The sequence below is a fragment of the Nicotiana tabacum genome, chromosome 21, assembly GCF_000715075.1.
Source record: "Nicotiana tabacum cultivar K326 chromosome 21, ASM71507v2, whole genome shotgun sequence".
Lineage (NCBI taxonomy): Eukaryota > Viridiplantae > Streptophyta > Magnoliopsida > Solanales > Solanaceae > Nicotiana > Nicotiana tabacum.
The window spans coordinates 6362576-6383668 of record NC_134100.1 but is presented as its reverse complement, the minus strand read 5'-3'; the positions used below and the strand labels follow the sequence as shown (position 1 = coordinate 6383668).

General features: G+C 34.8%; 2 pseudogenes; both read left to right on the top strand.

The window, feature by feature from the left end:
• The first annotated feature begins 7511 nt into the window (after nucleotides 1-7511).
• LOC107827963 (cyclin-dependent kinase F-4-like) lies at nucleotides 7512-18558 on the top strand (annotated as a pseudogene).
• Nucleotides 18559-18574: 16 nt separating this feature from the next.
• On the top strand, nucleotides 18575-20080 carry LOC107773289 (G-type lectin S-receptor-like serine/threonine-protein kinase At1g61370; annotated as a pseudogene).
• The last annotated feature ends 1013 nt before the right edge of the window (nucleotides 20081-21093 follow it).

Genomic DNA, 21093 nt, shown 5'->3' with positions numbered 1-21093 from the left:
GAATTTTGAGTCCGGGAAGAATATTTTATGACATTTCACAAACTTGTCCGTTCTTTTACGAAAATAGCCTTTCGACAACTGAAAGATACTCTAAGGCTATTTCGGCAAGAACGATTTAAGACACTGCCGTAGCTGGCTCGGCTTATTTTGACTAAAATCCAAACGGTATTCACCTGGCCACTGACTCTTTGTTTTTTTTAAATTTAAAATAAAAGATATGGTGTTGCAAACACAGCCTTTCAGCGTCTCGGGGACAAAGATTTTAAGGTTGCGTTAGCTAACCGGCCAAAATCCTAAAAAATGACCCAAGGTGGCTGTTTATACAAAGTCAGCCTTTCGGCGTCCCTTTCGGGAACATTCAGCTATTTTTGACAAAAACAGCATCACCCGACTTATTTATGATTCTTTTTATTGTTTTTCAAAATAGAAAACTCAATATTGCAAACACGGCCTTTCAACGCCTCGGGGACGAAGATTTTTAAGGTTGTGTGGGTCAACTGGACCAAATCTTAAACATGACCCAAAAGGTGGCTGTTTATGCAAAGTCAGCCTTCCGGCGTCCCTTTCGGGAACATTCGGCTATCACCCGACTTATTTATCACAAAATTAAAATTTTGACATGTTTTTTTTTCTTTATTTATTTGTTTTTGGATATTTTAGCAAAAGGGGAGGTTGGACCCGATGAGGGTTGCCTACGTATCTCACATCCGGTGAGAATCAAATTGGCATAGTTCGCCCATAAACTGAACTTTGTAAACAATATTCCCTTCTTTCCAAATAAATCAAAAAAAAATTCAAAATTTTGGTAGGGTTTTGACACTACTTGCCATTGTTTTATATTATTATTATTATTATTATTTTTATTTTTTTAAAAAAAATAAGTAGTTATCTCCCTATACTGCTATATACTCTTTTTTCGTTTTTTTTTCAAAATTGTTTTTTCAAAAATTCCCTATTTCAGAAGCCGGTCAGCATGCAGATCTGAGACAAATAAATGTGCAAAACAAACAAGATGCAGCAGGATGGTCTTTTTCATTTCAGGTTGCTTGTCCTAGACGGACCCAACCCCTGTGTTGAGTCCCCTAAGCCAAATGCAACATGATGCAAATAAACGTTCCTACTAGGGATCCGACATGAAGTCAAGTTATTCTAGGTTCAGAACCTGGGTGTTTGTTCTAGACACGGCTTACCCGAGCGGACAGCTCGAGCCGAGGGGGAGGCAGCAATCCGGGAATACAGAAGCTTCGCCGGCTTTGCAACTTATCCAAACCTCGTTCTAAATTGGGATTTGACACTATACAAAAAAGAAGTCGTACGAAGTACACCCTTCTTCATGATTTAGAAGACTCAGAGAGGAGATGGGTTTCGGCACAGTTTATATACAGTTCACAAAATATCAAAGCGGTAAAAGCAGTTAGTTAGCATATTATGCACAGATCATGTAACAAAATCAGATAAAACCAAATATAACAATTTATCTAAGCTCGAATTTCTAACCCTGAACCAGTGGTTCTGGGTCTCCCATATTCCCAGCAGAGTCGCCAGAGCTGTCACACCTCCTTTTTCCGCCCCCGCGAGGGGTGAAGGGAGTTTTTCCAATTAAAGAACAATCGAAACGGGATTTGTTTATTTATTTCAGAGTCGCCACTTGGGAGATTTAGGGTGTCCCAAGTCACCAATTTAATCTCGAATCGAGGAAAAGAATGACTCCATATTACAGTCCGCGAACCAGAAATCCGGATAAGGAATTCTGTTAACCCGGGAGAAGGTGTTAGGCACTCCCGAGTTCCGTGGTTCTAGCACGGTCGCTCAACTGTCATATTCGGCTTGTTTATCTGATTTTATACAATTATGAGCTCATGTGCAAATTTTAACTCTTTACCGCTTTTATTATATTTTTTAAAAGAATATGAACATCGTTTAAAAATATGTCTTTGGATTGCGTCACATGAAATGCACCCGCAATTCGGAACATATTTTTATTCAATGTTTTGGGATTTGGATTTGGGTCGCATGAAATGCACACCCGAGTTTAAGAAGGTAAGATTATTAAAATGCGTGCCTAAAGCGATTAGCGTATTATTATTTCTGGGTAAGGCCGTGGAATTTTGCTAAACGGTCCATCCCGAAGTCTAAGCAATTTTAAAACAAATATTTACCGAGGGCCCCGCAATTTGTATTTTTTATTTGGCGAGGCTCATCTCAGTCTTATTTTTTTAAAGGAATTTGCAACGTCATGGACATGCATCTCGGACCATGTCACAATCAATGTACCCATGATTAGAGACACATTCCGACTCCATTGAGATTTGGATTTGGGTCACATAAATGTGCACCCGAGTTTTAAGAAGGTAAGATTAATTAAATCGCGCCTAAAGAGTCTAACGCGTTATTATCTTTGGGGAAGGCAGTGAAATTCACTAAATAGTCCATCCCAAATTCTAAGTATTTATTATGACCAATTATTGAAGGCCCCGCAATTTGCATTTTTACTTGGCGAGGCTCGTCTCATTATTTTTTTTTTTAAAAAAAGGATAATCGTAGAATGACTACATTTTTTATTTTTCGTTTTTCTCTAAAATAAATGAAGAAAAGGTCCTACTTTATTTACATAATTTCGAGTTACTATAGTTAAGTTTCGAAAGTGAGTCGTTTAAAGAGTTTACATGGACATCGCATAGAATGTTCTACATACAGACAGTAAAAGAAAGAAAAGACTACATTAAACTACAACTTCAAATCTTTCTCATTTTTTTGCATTCATGCTTCGAGTAGCTTACAAGATGAACCAGTGTATCAGTTTGTATACCTGGTATTTGGAAAGCAAGGAAAGAAGATGAAGATAAGTAGAAGCAGCAGTAGTGTAAATACACAACAACAACAGGTTCAGCAACACAGCAAAACCAGTAACGACCAGTAGAATAACCCAGTAACAGATTGAAAAACCAGCAGTACCGGAATGCAATCGCAGTCAAAGTAGAAGAGAGACGGATACAAGATGCAGTAGTTTACTTATTTTGAATAACACTCAAAGAAAGGCAAACGGAAATTATTCAAGTGAAAGTTCAAATTGCCTTTCTCTTTTACTCTCAAATTCTGATTTCTCAAAATTCAGTCAACTCTCTCAATTTTTTTCTTCTTCTAAAAGTCTCTTCCTTTTCTCTCTCTCTAAGTCCAAGTCCTTAAAATGTGTCCAATGACTCTATTTATAACAAGACTCTTGCCTTGAACCCCCAACCCGAAATATTCCCCTAATTGCATACTTTGTTCCCCATTACCCTATGTCTTCTTTATTTTAAGCCCTTGTACCCCATGTCCACATGTTTTGTCCCCCACTACATTAAGTAAATATATCAACCCCACCCCATTATATCTTGTCCCACATGCTTAACTTAAATAATTACATTATTCCCCCACTACATTATGTCTTGTCCCCCACTATATTAAACAATTATATCACCTCCCCACTAATTTATGTCTTGTCCCCCACAATGTATTATTTTAATATTGCTAATGCCTAGTGGACAGAGCACTCAGATTAAATAATTGTTTAAATATTCAATTCCAAAAATACCCCTCCGACCTTACTGAAATTACCATTTTACCTCTGAACGTACTGTAATTTACCAATCTACCCCCATCAGCTATAACCAATTCACCTAATCAATTTCAACCAAAATACAGCAAATATGACCAATTTCTAAACAAATTCAAACAACAAATCTCATGAACACAGATTGAATCATACAACATCAAATTAATGGGAGTAAGTTAACCATATTGGGAACAAATCCTGGTTAACTTAGACAAAAAATGAATGAGCAAGGAGATAACAATATTAACAACAAAAGTAAACTGAAACAACATGAATCACAATTAACGGAAATGTAATGCAAACTGAAATCATACCATGAACAACAAAAAAGCAAGAATTATTTTGACTGAACAATTTTTTAACAACAATCCTACTTTCAGATTTAACAAAAATAACAAATCGATCATAACAAACAAATAGATTCAAATCACTAAACTCAAAACATCAATTGAACTTTAAATTAAATCTAACAACTTTATAACAAGGATGAAAATGACTCAAACTAAAATGAACATTCGACATCAAATCACTTGACGAAAATCTAACAAACTTCAAACCAAATGAACATAAATTATCTCTACTACAAACAAAGACCCGGGTTCGAACTCGAACCACACCACTGGAACACAAACACAAGAAGAAAAGGAACGGAAGATGAATTCACTGAATGAAAACTAAGAGACAAGAAAATGGAAACCTACTAGTTTGAAGCCCGGATTCGAACGGAACCTCGACGCGCTAGTTGACTGGAGTTAGAAGCAGAACGATGGGGGTGACTGGTTTTGAATCGAGATGCTCGACGACGCTGGATGCATCAGGAGCGGCAGAAGCAGCTTAGTTTTGGAGCAGCAGCGACGGGGTCTGTTTGGACGTAGTGAAGAAGAAGAAAGCGAAAGGTTCGCCATTGACGGGCTCGACCTGGACGAAGCAGCAGCAGCGACGGGACAGTAGAGTCATTTGGTTGAAGACGATGCAAAAGAAACAGTAGGTGACGGGATGGACAAGAAGACGCAGCAGCAGCCATGGGTGTCGAGCTCAAGCTCGACGACAAAGAAGACGAAGCAGTGGCAGCGGGGTCTGTTTGGATGTAGCAGAAGCAACAGTGGTGAAGCAGTAGCTCGTTTAGACGTGGCAAAGAAGAAGAAGGAGCAGCAGCCATGGACGGGCTGCTGCATGTGTGTGTGTGTGTTTTGTTGTGTATGTGTGTGTGTGTGTGTGTGCTGTGTGTTGCGTGAGTGTGTGTGTGTTGCTGTGTGTGTGTGTGTGTTGTCGATGGGGAGGGGGAGGTCATGTGAGGGAGAAGGGCAGCAGCCATGGCTGCTTGCTTGGGGAAGGTGATGGAGAAGAAGAGGGAAAGAGAGAGGGGGCGGATGGTTTGTTTTTAGGGTTTGGGTTTTTTTGTTTTTTTTTTTATTTTTTTTTTGTTTTGTGAAATGTAAGATAGGGAGATAGGGGTGTTGGGTATTTGGGTTATGGATCGGGTCGACCCGGTTTGAAATGGACCGGGTCGTAGGGGAAGGTTGGGTATAAGTGTTTTGGGCCTCGGTTCAAAATTGGAGAAGAGCCCAATTCTGATTTTCTTTATATTTTTGCTCTCTTTTCTTCTTTTATTTTTTCTAAAACTAAATTCTAAAAATCCTTAACTTATCATATAGAACTAAATTAATTTATAAAAGCGCAAATTAACTCCCAATAACAATTAACACACAATTAAGTAATAATTAAGCATAAAATTGTACAATTGGACATTAAATGCTAAAAAATGCAAACGGTGAATATTTTTGTAATTTTCATTCTTGTAAAACAAACTTAATTATTCCTAATTGTAGAATTAAATCCTAAATGCAAATGCGACATATTTTTGTATTTTTTTATTAATTTAACAAATAAACATGCACAGACAAATACAAATAATTATCCAAAATGTCACAAAAATTCTCAAAATTGCACACAAAGAAAAATCGTTTTATTTTAAATTTTTGGGAGTAATTCTTTCATAGGGCAAAAATCACGTGCTTACAGTAGGTATTTTTGTATAGAATTTAGTATTTTCTTAATGAGCGTGTTAAAAACAAATTGGTCACTTATTGTGAACCGGAGGGAGTAGTAAATAAAATATCTCAATAGGCTAAAATGTCAAATCTACACAATATAGAGATGGTTATGCATTTTCTAAATATTACATGTTTATATATAGTCTTTGATGTGTGGTTTTATAAGGTATATCTTACGGACATGGGCGAAACTATGGGAGCTAGGGGTGTTCAATTGAATCTTGTTCGCCGAAAAATTGTATTATATATATATTAAAGTCAACGATCGAGTTCACGTTATTTCATTGAAAATAATACAGGACGATTAAAATCCAACGTAACTTTCACACATTTATATGATTTAATTATAATGCACAAGAAAGGCTAGATGATGATCAAAAGACGGCAAAGGAGAAATGCGAAGGTTTTTAAGAAAAAAATATCTGGAGATTTTTTAAAAATAAATAAAAATCTGAAACAGTCAAAATTTGTAGCTTATTTGTAAGTTTGGTTTGATTCAAAACTGAAATTAATCTCTCTTCTTTTTTAAATATTTAGATTTTTTTTAATTCTACAGAAAATTAATGGATTTGGTTACCAAACATTTTTTTTGGTATGTTTTTGGAGATTTTTCTTCTTTCAAAATGATTTTGTGGGCCAAACATGGCTTAGTCTTCTTGTTGATTTGTTTCTTGTCTTAGCGGTGGTTTGTCCTTTTTGAGAGACGTTACGAGGAAAATAATGGAAGACTAGTTCAGATTTGTAGTAGGATTTTGAAATTGTTTATTAGATTTTAATATTTATTAAATTATTTTTTGGTAAACTGTGTTCAAAATTAAAAAATCAGGTAAGGAAATGTTAGTTCAATAAAAAAAAACATAAAATAATTTCCGAGCCCACAAGTTACTTGTGTGTCTTTAAAGAATTTAATACCCTCACTGTTGCCCAATGGAAAAACTATTCTGTAATGCAAAAATACTGGCAATCGAAATTACAGAACTTCAGCGAACTCAACAAACGGAGCAAATCACACTTGACACTTTGTTTATTTGGAAAAACAATGCAAAAATGTAGAAAAGAGGTGAGAAGTTTTCAGATTTTCCATGTCTGAAAAATGAGGCCAAGCCTCTAAATGTATAGACAAAGGAAGGGTGATATGGAAATGTGCAATCCAAAAGGTACCTCTTCCATTTTCTATTCACACCCTTTAAAGAGAAAAAAATGCAATATTATTAAATTAATGTCTACTTAGGTTTTGAAGAAAAATATTTTACTCTGAAATACTCCTTGAATTTCAAAATAATTCATACAATTCTCCACATATAAAAATAGCTAGCTCTAGTAAAATCCCTATCTATAATAATATGAAACTTACATTAACTAAAAATTGGAAAACCTATATATTCCTATATAATTTTGACAACAAAACATAATTAGACATGAAATTGAATAAACTAACAAATATCAAATCATAAACAGTTTTGGTTTCCTACTCCAACTTTGATTTAGTCTTCCTACAAGTTTTGTAATCAGAATCATAACAGGATAAAATTTTCCAATTTTTAGTAGAAATAGGTTTCATAGTATTATAAATAGGGATATTAATAGTTATTTTTATGTCACGAGAATTGCAAAGAACCTCAGATAGTTGTGAAGTGAGATCAAAATGCTCAGCAGAAAACTAACGGTTGATTTAATATTAATGCTCTTTCCAGTTGGCTAGTGAAGAAGAACAACTCCACGTTGTTTTTATTATCTCAGTATCTCCAATAAACAGGGTGTCTTTTGTGCTACAGCAACAACAACAGACCCCGTCTAATCACACGAGTGGAGTCTAAGAAGGGTAGTGTATACGCAAACGTTACCCTTACCCGGTAAAGAAAATGGAGAGGTACAAGATAATTAAGGAAGTTGGCAATGGTGCATTTGGGAATGTGTGGCAAGCTTTGAATAAACAAACAGGTGAAGTGGTTGCAATTAAAAAAATGAAAAAGAAATATTATTCATGGGAAGAATGTATGAACTTAAGAGAAGTCAACTCATTAAGAAAAATGATCCATCCAAATATCATTAAGCTTAAGGAAGTGATTAGGGAAAATAATGACATTTTATACTTTGTGTTTGAATACATGGAGTGTAACTTATATCAACTTATGAATGATAGGCCTAACATTTTCTCAGAATCACAAGTGAGAAACTGGTGTTTCCAAATATTTCAAGGTCTTGCATGCATGCATCAACAAGGATATTTTCATCGCGATCTTAAGCCAGAGAACTTGTTGGTTTCGAAAGATACAATAATAAAGATCGCTGATTTTGGTCTTGCTCGGGAGATAAATTCTCATGCACCATATACTGAATATGTCTCAACTCGTTGGTATCGTGCACCTGAAGTTATTCTACGGTCACCAATCTATGGTCCTGCTGTTGATATGTGGGCAATGGGTGCAATAATGGCAGAGTTATTAACTCTTCGTCCTTTATTCCCCGGTTTGAGTGAAGCAGGTGAGATTTACAAAATATGCTGCGTTATTGGTACGCCATCAAAAAACGAATGGGCGCACGGGCACGAACTTGCTTGTGCTATTAACTATCAGTTTCCGCAGCTTGCAGGTGTACATCTTTCTTTGTTACTTCCATCTGTTAGTGAGGATGCAGTTAATCTAATTGCTTCGCTTTGTTCTTGGGATCCTTTCAAGAGGCCAACCGCGGTCCAAGTTCTACAGCACCGTTTCTTTCAGAGCTGCTTTTATATACCTCCGTCACTATGTTCTAAGGTTGCTGTTTCTAGCAGGGGCTGAGGCACAAGCCAAGCACCTAGTAACTTTTGCTTAAACAGTGTATTTGATGTTTAGAATTCATTATGTATATACGAATATAAAATTTAGAATCCAGTCACTAACACTTCAATTCGTCGTTCTAAAATCCAGAACCCAAAAGATTGAAAACTTGGTTCCGCCTCTGGTAGAGCTAGGACGCCTCCGTCTACTTGGAGCAAAAAAGCAACTGGTGGTAGTCTGGTACTTTAACCAACCCAAAGCCTAGTAGCAATTTCTCTCATGTCAAGTCGCAGTATAGCCCAGGTTCCAGGGCAAAGTTGCAAATGCATTATCAGGACGCGACAAAGAATGATAAATCCCTGAAAGGCTCTATTAAGAAGCCAACAAAATACTGTCCTCCTACAAGGAATACTCTTTTAGTTGGTTCGGTGGTGAAGACTAATGCAGACACTGATGTTGCTGAGAAGTTTGCCAACAGACCACTAGTTGTGGTTGAGCACCTATATATAAAGACACCATTGTCTCCCTCGTTTGATAAATTTCTTCAATATAGCGTTTGTAAAATTTTCTCTAGTTTAATGTCTTTTCTAGAACTCATAAACTCAAATTCTAGCTTCACCTCTGGCTTAGATCCACGGCTAGCCTTGAAAGAGACAGGCCGGCAATAAATTTGAAGCCCCAAGTAATACCTTGAAGAATTAAAGCTTTGCATTTTAAATGACATTGTTATTTCGCTTTTCTGCTTAAGGCAATTGAAGCGATTTTAAGGAAGGGTTATCTGTTCATAGATGAAACCATGCGCTTTAGATAAGTTTGCACATCAAACAATGACACCCAAAGTGATCCCGTCGAGAAATGGTTGGTTGTTTGAATCTCAACTTTGAGGAGTTTGAGAAATACTGAAGTTATTGTATATAGGAAAGTCTTCTATCTCCATATTAATACTCTGAGAAGAAACACTATTTTCCTTTAATTTTTTTTAAAAAAGCTACAGCAGCTTTAGATAGTACTGCAGAGTTTAAAGTCAAGTGAAAAAATGTCATTTTCGTTCATTTCTAATAGTCAATGGAGCTCATTGATGATTCTTGAATCACTAATAATGAAGTGAACAATAAATAAGTACTAAGACAAGGTATACTGTTAAGCAGAAATCTTAAACTATTTCCTACAATAGAATTTGTTAAATGACTCACGCTTCCCTGAAGAAAAGAAATAAGAATGAATACAGAGGCGGAACTAGGATTTTAACACAATAGGGACACCAATATTCTGCTTAACCAGTGCCCTCTAAAGGTATTTAGTGTTCAGGGTGTCAAGTAATTTAAATTAACCATTTTCAAGGTACAGGCATATACATATATAAGATTTCTACCGAAATTTATCCCTCAATGTTATACATATGTCTGCCCGAGTGAATACCAAAAGCACAAGGTCCTAAAAGAAAAGAAAATGGCAAAGGCAAACATGGGAATCTTTTCTGTTTCTGATGTGCAGAGTGATGCTTTTAGCACAAGTCTGTGCTGCAAATGATAACTTAACTCAATCTCAGCAGCTGTCAATGAATCAAACGCTTGTCTCTGCCGGTAAAATATTTGAGCTAGGCTTCTTCAATCCAAGTAACTCGAGCAAACTATATCTCGGTAGCAAACAGAAAAGTGATGGATTATTATATGCAGCGGAAGCAATCTCAGTATCAAAATCACATGTAATTTAGACAACTAGCATAAACGGAATTTCACGGGTTATCTCTTGAAGCGTGAACATATCTCTTCTACCACGTGAGCCTTCAGTTCCATAACTTCTCAATGGAATCTCCATCACCCGCACAATCGTGATCCTCGAACGTTCCACGGTCTTCTACTGTGTTACCCAAATAATACCCGAAAATAGAAATTTCGTGTGGGCGAAATTTCTAGGAAAACTTGGCTGAAAATTTCAGCCACCATGTACTCATCCCTCTAGGTGGAAAACCTTATGTATTTATAGCACAAGTTTTAAGGGTTAAGACCCTTTTCCAAAACCTGTTAGGTTTTCTTTTCCACCAGAAAAAGGATTCCTTTATTTCCTATTATTTAGGCACAGTAGGGACCACAGAATTTAATTAACAAGGCTTCCAATTATGGAATTAATTTGTAATTTTCGAAATTAATATCCACCATAATTAATTACGAATTATTCCACTAAAAATTCGTAATTACACTCCTTATTCAATTTCGAAATTTATCCATTAAATCTTATTTAACTCCCCATGTTAAGATTCAGATACGAATCAATTAAATTAAATTACTGACGATTTAATTTATTGATTATTTCCTTTAGACTTTCGCTTAACTTATTTCATGTGTCGGATACAAAATCCACCGGCCGGGTTTACCCATGAAAACTTATAAGCTTTCATAAAGGTATATCATCAATCTCTAAACCGAGACATTGATTCCATCAACTAACTATTACTTCGCCAATGTATATTAGTATTATCCAATTTACCAAGCATATTGACCCACGAAAGAATCTCGCCTTTTAATAAATCAAAACAATAATAATATATACAGCTAATAATAATTATATCAAGATTAAGAGTATAAGTACATTTAATGGCTAGAGAGTTTATTTTATTAAGTCAGTATAAAATACTTATCTCTACCTGGTCCGTTCAATACATACAAAATGTACTAGCACAAGAAGTTGGAATTAAACCATTCCCATAATCAAGATTAATTATATTTAATCTTGTGCTACAATCATTCCTGATGGTTTGTCCAGTTCCATCATTAGATTGTGAACTCAAACTTTATACTTATAAGAACCGATGATTTAATCTTCCGTGTATAAGCTAAACTCTATACACTAAATCATCTACTATATAAGCAAAAGACACAGACTATTATATGATCTATTTAAAACTTTATTAAAACTGAATAAACAATTATTTCATAATAAATACTATATCTAAACCAAACTCATGGTTAATAGTATATATCCCAACAATCTCCCACTTAGACTTTTAACCATGATAATTATTAGAATATACTATATCCAAATGCATGGTTAATAATATATGCCCCAACAATCTCCCACTTAGACTCATAACCATGCATCTACAACTTTCTCACGCATTCTTTTACATGACTATTAAAAGTCTTCACCAAATAAGGTTTTGTTAAAGAATCTTGCCAAGTTATATCTGATGCAATATTTGTCCAGTAGTACTTTGTCGTAATTATCTAGTTTGGTATTAAACTCTTCAGAGATCCTGTTACCGAAACTATCCCAAGAATGAACACCGAACTATAATTTTCTTTAGCTTTCTCCCACTAAGACGAAGTACCACTAATATTACCTTCGTTACCTCACGACATTGAAATATTAGTGACTTCTTACTATAGTGTTCAATGTTCAAACATCACTCCCACTCGATAAAGGCATATTATGTCTATTAACGTTCTCTCACTACTTAAATGCAATGGAACGTCAATTCTGACGTGTGGGTTTTGATGTTCTGAACATCTAGTTATTTCTTTGCCCAGTTCCTGTAAAAATAGTTTACTTCTAGGAACATGTTTTATTAAACAGTCCTTATCTAGAAAAATGGCTTTATTTTAACAATTGCCTTATTTTCTTTAGGACAATAAAATAAAGCTTCATTCGTTTTCTTGGATATTCGATAAACATGCACCTATCCATCCTTAGTTCCAACTTACATATCTGCTTTCCCTTTCAGCACATATGCGGGATAATCCTATATCTGAACATGCCACAGACCAAGCTTACATTCAGTCCACAGTTCTATAGATGTCCCAGGTACTAGCTTAGAAGGAACTAAATTCAGAATGTAATTTGAAGTTTCCAGGAAATATTCCAAAAATAAATAAGGCAAATCTGAATAACACGTCATTAGTCTATCCATATCCAAAAGAGACTTATTTCTTCTTTCTACTACACGACTCTATTATGGAGTTTACGGTGTAGTCAATTGAGATGTAATCCCTATTCTGATATGTAACTAAAAAACTCTTTAGAGAGATGCTCGCCACTACAATCAAATTGTAGTAACTTAATATATTTCTTTGGTGCTTCTCTATTTCAAGTCTTAAAAACCTTGAATTACTTAATTCATTAAGACTTACAATGCATCAAATAAATATATTAATATTTTGAGTAATCATTTATGAACGTCATAAAATACTCAAAATCTATCTCTTACGAGTATGTTCATTTAACCATACAAATCAGAAAGGATTCATTCTAGCTTATCACTAGTTTTATTTCCTTTTAAAGGGAAACATCTTTTAGTCAAATTTCCTTCCAAACAGGATCCACAAGTTGGTAGTGCCTCTACTTTCAATGAACCTTAAGGTCCATACTTGACCAACTTGAAATCCTATCCAGATTAATATGACTTAGATAAAAGTGCACAGAAGTTTTACTCAATTTTGAAGAACATATTCTCTTAAGAGGTAGACTAATATTATTCTGTTCAGGAGAGACATCAATATATAATAACAAGGTCATGCATTCATGTACCACAAGAGATAAAGTGTTTATTAAGCTCAATAACTCAAGAGTTATTCGAAAAATAAAACAAATATCCATCTCTTATTTTGCCCAGAAACCGGAATTAAATTCCTTCTAACAAAAATACATATATTGCATCCTTAAAATTAATGCCTTATCACTAAAAGAAAATTTTAACAAGTAATACGACAAATTGCATAAAATCATTGTGGAGTTGAGATAAAAATATTAAATAGATCATAATAAGTCAAAACACTGAATAGTAAAATTCAGACTGCATTCAATATTTATATACATACATGCATCTGGAATAATAAATTTCGATGGGAAAAGAATTATTCATGCAAAGTATATTATATAATGCAAGAATTATACAATCCAAAAATAAATAGAACCAACTCAGATGGAGAGTATACTATTATTTTCAGTCAATTGTATATAACTTTTTAATACAAAAATTTTAAAACACACTACACATATATGTCATGCATCTTGAATAACAATTTCGATGGGAAAGAACTACTCATGCAACATACATATGCAATGCCAGATTATTCACTCCAATAATTAAAACAGACCCAGCTCAGATGGAGAGTATACTGTTAATTTAAGTCAAGTGAAGATCATTTTTAATAGCTCTAGTTTCATTGATCCAACATGTATACTCAGATGGAGAGTAAGTACACGATATCAATTACTAGTATTTCACCTAGTGAGCTTACAATAAATTTATCCGATATGGAGGAAGACCTAAAGTCAACGCATAAATTTATTACTCACTTGAAATTAATAGTGGAAGACCATAGAAATATATTTCTATCACCACTTAATCATGATTGTATTGTAGTTACAAAATTGATTCAACCCTTTAAGCTCAGACGGAGAGTTAATACTGGTTATCAATAACTAGTAACTATAGCCAGTGAGTTCATAATAAATTTATCCGATATGGAGGAAGACCTAATGTCAACGCATAAATTTATTATCTCACTATAAATAAAAAAAATGAAGACCATAGGGGTTTATTCCCATCACCACTTTATCACAACCACGAACTTTTCTCTGAGGATTAAGTTCCATATTAAAAAAAATGCTCAATACCCATTTAAACAGTCTTAAAATACTAAAATTAATATTTCACACTGTATAGTGGTGATTATTGTTGACTGGACTATTTCTGATAAATCTACCAAATTTCATATCAATCAAAAATTGCGACCAAATTTGGAAAATTATCATTTTAAGCATTTTTTAAGAATTTAAAATATGACCTACATTTTTTTTATCATATACCAATTCATGTCAAATCAACATGTGTTATCACGTTCCAGATTAGACATATAAAATGATAGAAAGAATGACTTTTCGTATGTAAATCACATTTTAATCCGTCAAACCTCCAAAAAACTCACCTAAACGATCCCAAATCGTCAAAATACGATGTGATTCACTGCATAGCAGTGAGTTCTTCTTAAATGATCGTTTCCAATGATCCTACCGAATTTCAGGTCATTCGGAGATCGTGAAATTCATGATCGCCAAAAACTAGACCAAATTCGAATAAATTTTTTTTTTTGGCGTAGTCAGGATTAAATCCATGTGATTTGCATTCTTGCTATATATCATATCAAGTTAAATCATCATGTTTCAGATTTAACTCAAATATAGCCGATATATAAAGAATAATTTTTTCATATTTATAACAAATTCAATTTAATAAACTACTTGAAAACCCATCTAAACGACCTCAAAATGCCAAAAAAACAACATGATTCACTGCATAGCAAGGAGTTTTTTTCACTAGATCGTTTTCGATGAACCCACCAAGTTTCAGGTTAATCGGAGTCCGTCAAATTCATGACCACTAGCCTGTAACCAAACTCGGACCCGTTTTAAGTAGTTTCATGAATTAAAATAAATATGATATTGATTTCCATTCTCCTTATAATTACACTATGAGCTCAAGGCATATATTATTTTCTTCCTATTTCTAGGATATATAATATTCCCTTTTGCAATAAATTATCCTTTTATTAAATACATAAGAACCTGAGATATTATTTTTCTCCCGTTCAGTGAAAACCCCAATATCTCTTCTCATGGGTGGAGTTAGTTTCACTAGTACCCAAAGATAAATACTCTTTTTCTAGTTATGAACCTCCACCATTAATGTAGATTTCTCAAGGATAATTTTCACATGGTATATTAAACATATTTCAATGACTCAAATAAATAGACCATTTTGTGGATCCTACTTATTAATCATAATGCTCAATCCATGAATAGATATAATTTCACATGTACAAATTTACTAAGAATTTTTCATGAGTTCAAATAAACAACCACTTCAGTGGTAACTATTTATTACTCATAAAATTCTCAATTTACAAGTGAATATATATTTAGCTCATAAAATTATTTTATTGTAGACCATAGCTTAAAAGTCATACCAACATTATAAAACTCATACAACATACCGTCATATTTCACTTAATTAGAACCTCCAATCAGAGAACAAAATTCTTCATCGAAAATCCAAACTAGTAATCACGTAGGGCATGAAAATATAAACTTAAATTTGAGAAATTTTTTATGCACAAACATGCCAAACGCTCCAATCATTAGTCATCCAGGATATCAAATAGAGAATTTTACTTTCTTACAAAATAATTATATCATTACACAATATGAATTATACCTTGTAAGACCTAGTCAATAAAATCTTACACCTCTATTATTGAATTTAATACAACAACACGTTTATTTGCTAATAGTCAATGTGTAAACCTATTATATGACTAGTATTTAATCATGGGGACCATGGGGAGTCATCCCCAACACCATTGAATTAAAAAAGAATTAAAATTATTAAGAAATAATTTCCAGAAAATAGAAAACCGTCCAAAACACAGTCCAAACGACCTCAAAACGCCGAAAAATACCATGATTCACTGCTAAAGCAGTGAGTTTTTCTCACCACGGCATTTCCGATGGACCCACCAAATTTCAGCTTAATCGGAGTCCGGCAAGTTCGCTGACCTCCGAAAATTCCGGCTATTCGGTCAAAAACAGGTTTTGCGTTTTTCTAGGGTTTACCCCCAAAAATTCAGATAATCTCAATCAAATATCAATAAGAAAACATATATCTCATGATTATAAGAATAATCCATAAATTATGCACAGTTAATTCACAAAACAGCAGTGCAGTTTTTCAGAAAACCACATATATATGTAATTCAAAAAATGCACATAAACACCATATTCTTGTTTCATGAAAAACTTAGTTATCTAATTAGATGTGAGTGAGCTCTAATACCAATTGATGGATTATTATATGCAGCGGAAGCAATCCCAGTATCAAAATCACATGTAATTTAGACAACTAGCATAAACGGGATTTCACGGGTTACCTCTTGAAGCGTGAACATATCTCTTCTACCACGTGAGCCTTCAGTTCCATAACTTCTCAATGGAATCTCCATCACCCGCACAATCGTGATCCTCGAACGTTCCACGGTCTTCTACTGTGTTACCCAAATAATACCCGAAAATAGCAATTTCGTGTGGGCGAAATTTCTAGGAAAACTTGGCTGAAAATTTCAGCCACCATGTACTCATCCCTCTAGGTGGAAAACCTTATGTATTTATAGCACAAGTTTTAAGGGTTAAGACCCTTTTCCAAAACCTGTTAGGTTTTCTTTTCCACCAGAAAAAGGATTCCTTTATTTCCTATTATTTAGGCACAGTAGGGACCATAGAATTTAATTAACAAGGCTTCCAATTATGGAATTAATTTGTAATTTTCGAAATTAATATCCACCATAATTAATTACGAATTATTCCACTAAAAATTCGTAATTACACTCCTTATTCAATTTCGAAATTCATCCATTAAATCTTATTTAACTCCCCATATTAAGATTCAGATACGAATCAATTAAATTAAATTACTGACGATTTAATTTATTGATTATTTCCTTTAGACTTTCGCTTAACTTATTTCATGTGTCGGATACAAAATCCACCGGCCGAGTTTACACATGAAAACTTATAAGCTTTCATAAAGGTATATCATCAATCTCTAAACCGAGACATCGATTCCATCAACTAACTATTATTTCGCCAATGTATATTAGTATTATCCAATTTACCAGGCATATTGACCCACGAAAGAATCTCGCCTTTTAATAAATCAAAACAATAATAATATACACAGCTAATAATAATTATATCAAGATTAAGAGTATAAGTACATTTAATGGCTAGAGAGTTTATTTTATTAAGTCAGTATAAAATACTTATCTCTACCTGGTCTGTTCAATACATACAAAATGTACTAGCACAAGAAGTTGGAATTAAACCATTCCCATAATCAAGATTAATTATATTTAATCTTGTGCTACAATCATTCCTGATGGTTTGTCCAATTCCATCATTAGATTGTGAACTCAAACTTTATACTTATAAGAACCGATGATTTAATCTTCCGTGTATAAGCTAAACTCTATACACTAAATCATCTACTATATAAGCAAAGGACACAGACTATTATATGATCTATTTAAAACTTTATTAAAACTGAATAAACAATTATTTCATAATAAATACTATATCTAAACCAAACTCATGGTTAATAGTATATATCCCAACAAAAAGATCCACTTCCACTTTTGATTCTGCTGCAATCTTGAAGATTGGAGACAACGGGAACCTCAATATTGTGGATGGCAATCAAAATACCGTTTGGTCAACCAATATATCTGTCAGTATAATAACACAATTGTCGTGCTAACAGATAAAGGGGAATTCATTCTTAAAGACATTGTCTCAAGGAACATTTTTATGGGATAGTTTAAACTATCCTTATCATACCTTGTTACCAGGAATGGTTATAGGATACAACACCAGGTCCGGGGAGACGCTTTGTCTTATCATCTGACAGGCGGAAGATAACCCGTCCAGGGGCATATCCAATGTAGAGCTTTTGCTCATAGCCTGTATTTTTGCCCAAAAATTCATAAAATATGTACAAATAATAAATTTTGAACCTATTAAACTAAATGGGATATGGTAGAATTTCGAATCTGAACCCATAAAGTTCAAATTCTGGATCGGCCTCTGGACCGTCGCCTGGAATGTTTATTGCTGGACTTTCTGTTGAAATGCCACCCCAAGCCTTCACTTGGACTAATAACTGAAGGCCTTACTGGAGAGGTGGACCGTGGGATGGAGGGAGTTTCATAGGCATACGTGATGCCGACAAGGGGTATGCAAGTGCTATAAATATAGTATCAGATAAGCAACAAAGATCTGCCATTCTCAGTTTAGATACATTCAACAATTCCTATGGTACGATCGTGAGATGAAACTGCCAGACCACTACACATATTTGTATGATCAAAATGGTGCTCAAAACTGCGAAAAGTGATGTCTGAATAACTGTTCATGTGCAGCCTATGCATGTTCAGATGGAATTAACTGCATGGTTTGGACATCAGAATTTATGGATGTTCAGCAGTTTCCATATAACGGCACGAATCTGTTTCTTCATATTGCTTTTTCTGAGCTAGGCAAATTCAGTTCTCAACATTATGCTTCCAAGATTTTTCTGGATTTGGATTATAACATAACATAGTTTTAGGTGAAGATAAATGGAAGGCAAAGCTTATCATCGGCTTCACAACGGTTTCAAGCATTCTCATATTGGGCATATTTGGGTGCATTTTTTTTCAGGGGGAAAGCAAATCAAAGAGGTAAACGATTCTCCTGATTTCGAGATTCTATCACAAACATAGCGATCATGTAAGACTTTAGCCTCGAGCTTCACCATAATATCCTTTTGATCATGTAAACCAGTAGTCCCTCTTCTGTTATCGTTTCACCTAAAATTTCTGCTCAGGCTTCTCCCATGTGGATCTAAAATAAAATCAGGAAATGGAAGAAACAGGGTTAACGGCCTCAGTTCGGCTGATAGGTGTCAGAATTCAAGAGATATATTCACAGACAATTGCTAGAAGAGCAAACATTGCTAAAAGATTCATCAGAACTACCTGTTCTTGACTTTGCTAAATTGGCAGTTGCAACAAATAACTTCAGCAAAATAAATACAATTGGAGCAGGAGGATTTACTCCTGTTAACAAGGTAATATCCATCTGTCGAGTGATTTAGAGATAAATTACAGCTGCTGATGTGAAAACTAAAGCTATCATAAGTACATTGGCGAGACCAGAAAATTCAACAAGGCTGTTTAAAGTTTATTTTTTGGTCAATAACAAGTACTAATATTTTGCCCTATGAACAATATGATTTTTCAGCAAAGGGTGTTAAGTTGACCACCCTTGGCCAGACATAGCATCGCCTCTGATCATAGAGGGAAAACTGGAAGATGGACAAGTCATAGCTGTGAAACGATTATGTAGTTGCTCTGGACAAGAAATTGAAGAGTTCAAGAATGAAGTCTTGCTAATCTCCAAACTGCAGCACAGGAATCTCGTTAGAATATTGGCCTATTGCGTTCATGGGAAAGAGAAGCTAGTAGTTTATGAGTACATGGCTAACAGAACCAACTTACCAAACAGCAAAAAGAAGCCATCAGCTTCCTAGGCCAAAACGTTTCGACATGATTCATGGGATTGTTCGAGGGCTTCTTTACCTTCACCACGATTCTTGTTTAAGGGTTAGTCACCGAGATATGAAGGCAAGCAATGTTCTCTTGGATGCTGATATGAATCCAAAAATCTCAGATATCTGCTTGGCTAGAACCTCTGAAGGGACTCAAAAGCTAGCAAACACTAACAAGAGAGTCGAAACATTTCAATACCTCTATTTCTGCAAGCTACATATTTTCTGCGACTATGTTGGCTTGAGCCGGGGGTCTGTCGGAAACATCCTCTTTACCTGCACAAGGTAGGGGTAAGGCTACGTAAACACTACCTCCCAAGACCCTACTTGTAGGATTACACTGGATTTTTTGTTATTGTTGTTGTAATAGCAAATCTAACTCATTTTTATGCAAATATGTTGCAGCGGATATATGCCACCTGAGTATGCAATGGGAGGATTGTTCTCTGAGAAATCTGGTGTCTATAGCTTTGGTGTTTTGCTACTAGAGATTATTAGTGGCAGGAAAAACAGCGGATTTTATGACCATGAGTAAACTGTGTTGCTCAGACTCTCCAAAAATGTTGCCAGGTGCATGTCGGATCTGTTGAAGTTTGGCAAAATGCCAAAGTTCCACATTGGTTGGGAGTTAATTTTGAGGGGGATTTTTCCCCTATAAAAGAAGGCCTAATGTTTAGGATTGAGACACACCTCTCATTTGCCTTCTCATCTGTTTAAGGCATTTGTATCTTCTCTCTTTAGTATTATTTCACTTGTATTTTTGGAGTGGAATAAAATATTGGTTGTGTCCGAGGAGTAGGCAAAATTAGCCGAACCTCGTAAATTCTGGTGTTCCCTTTATTATTGCTTTATTGTCTTATTTATTATTTGGTGGCTGTCATAATTTTTGGTATAATAGTTGTGACTTATTCACACTCTATACATTTGGCTTCCGCAACAATTGGTATCAGAGCCAAGGTACTGTCTAAGTATGCTCTGTGGTTGCAGCATAGTCTGATCTTCCACATCAGAAAAGATTTATCTTGGTAACTGAGTCAAGGTTCTGTCTGAGTATGCTCTGTGGTTGCAGCTTAGTCTGATCTTCCACACCAGAAAGGAAATAATCTTGATTTATGTCGTCAGCTATTAAATAATATTTGTGTCAAAGATGGGAGACAATAAACAAGAAGAATCTACATCAAGTGTCAACAATACGTCATCATTGGCATCTTCGCTTATGACAAGAATTGTGTCAAATGCGAAATTTGCGGTCGAAATATTTGACGGGTCCGGACATTTTGGGATGTGGCAAGGCGAGGTTCTAGATGTCCTTTTTCAACAAGGGCTAGATCTGGCCATTGAAGAAAAGAAACCAGATGTTATTGGAGAAGAAGATTGGAGAATTATCAACCGTGTTGCTTGCGGTACCATTCGATCCTACCTTGCTAGAGAGCAGAAATATCCATACACAAAGGAAACTTCTGCAAGTAAATTATGGAAAACACTGGAGGATAAATTTTTGAAGAAAAATAGTCAAAATAAATTGTACATGAAGAAGAGACTGTTTCA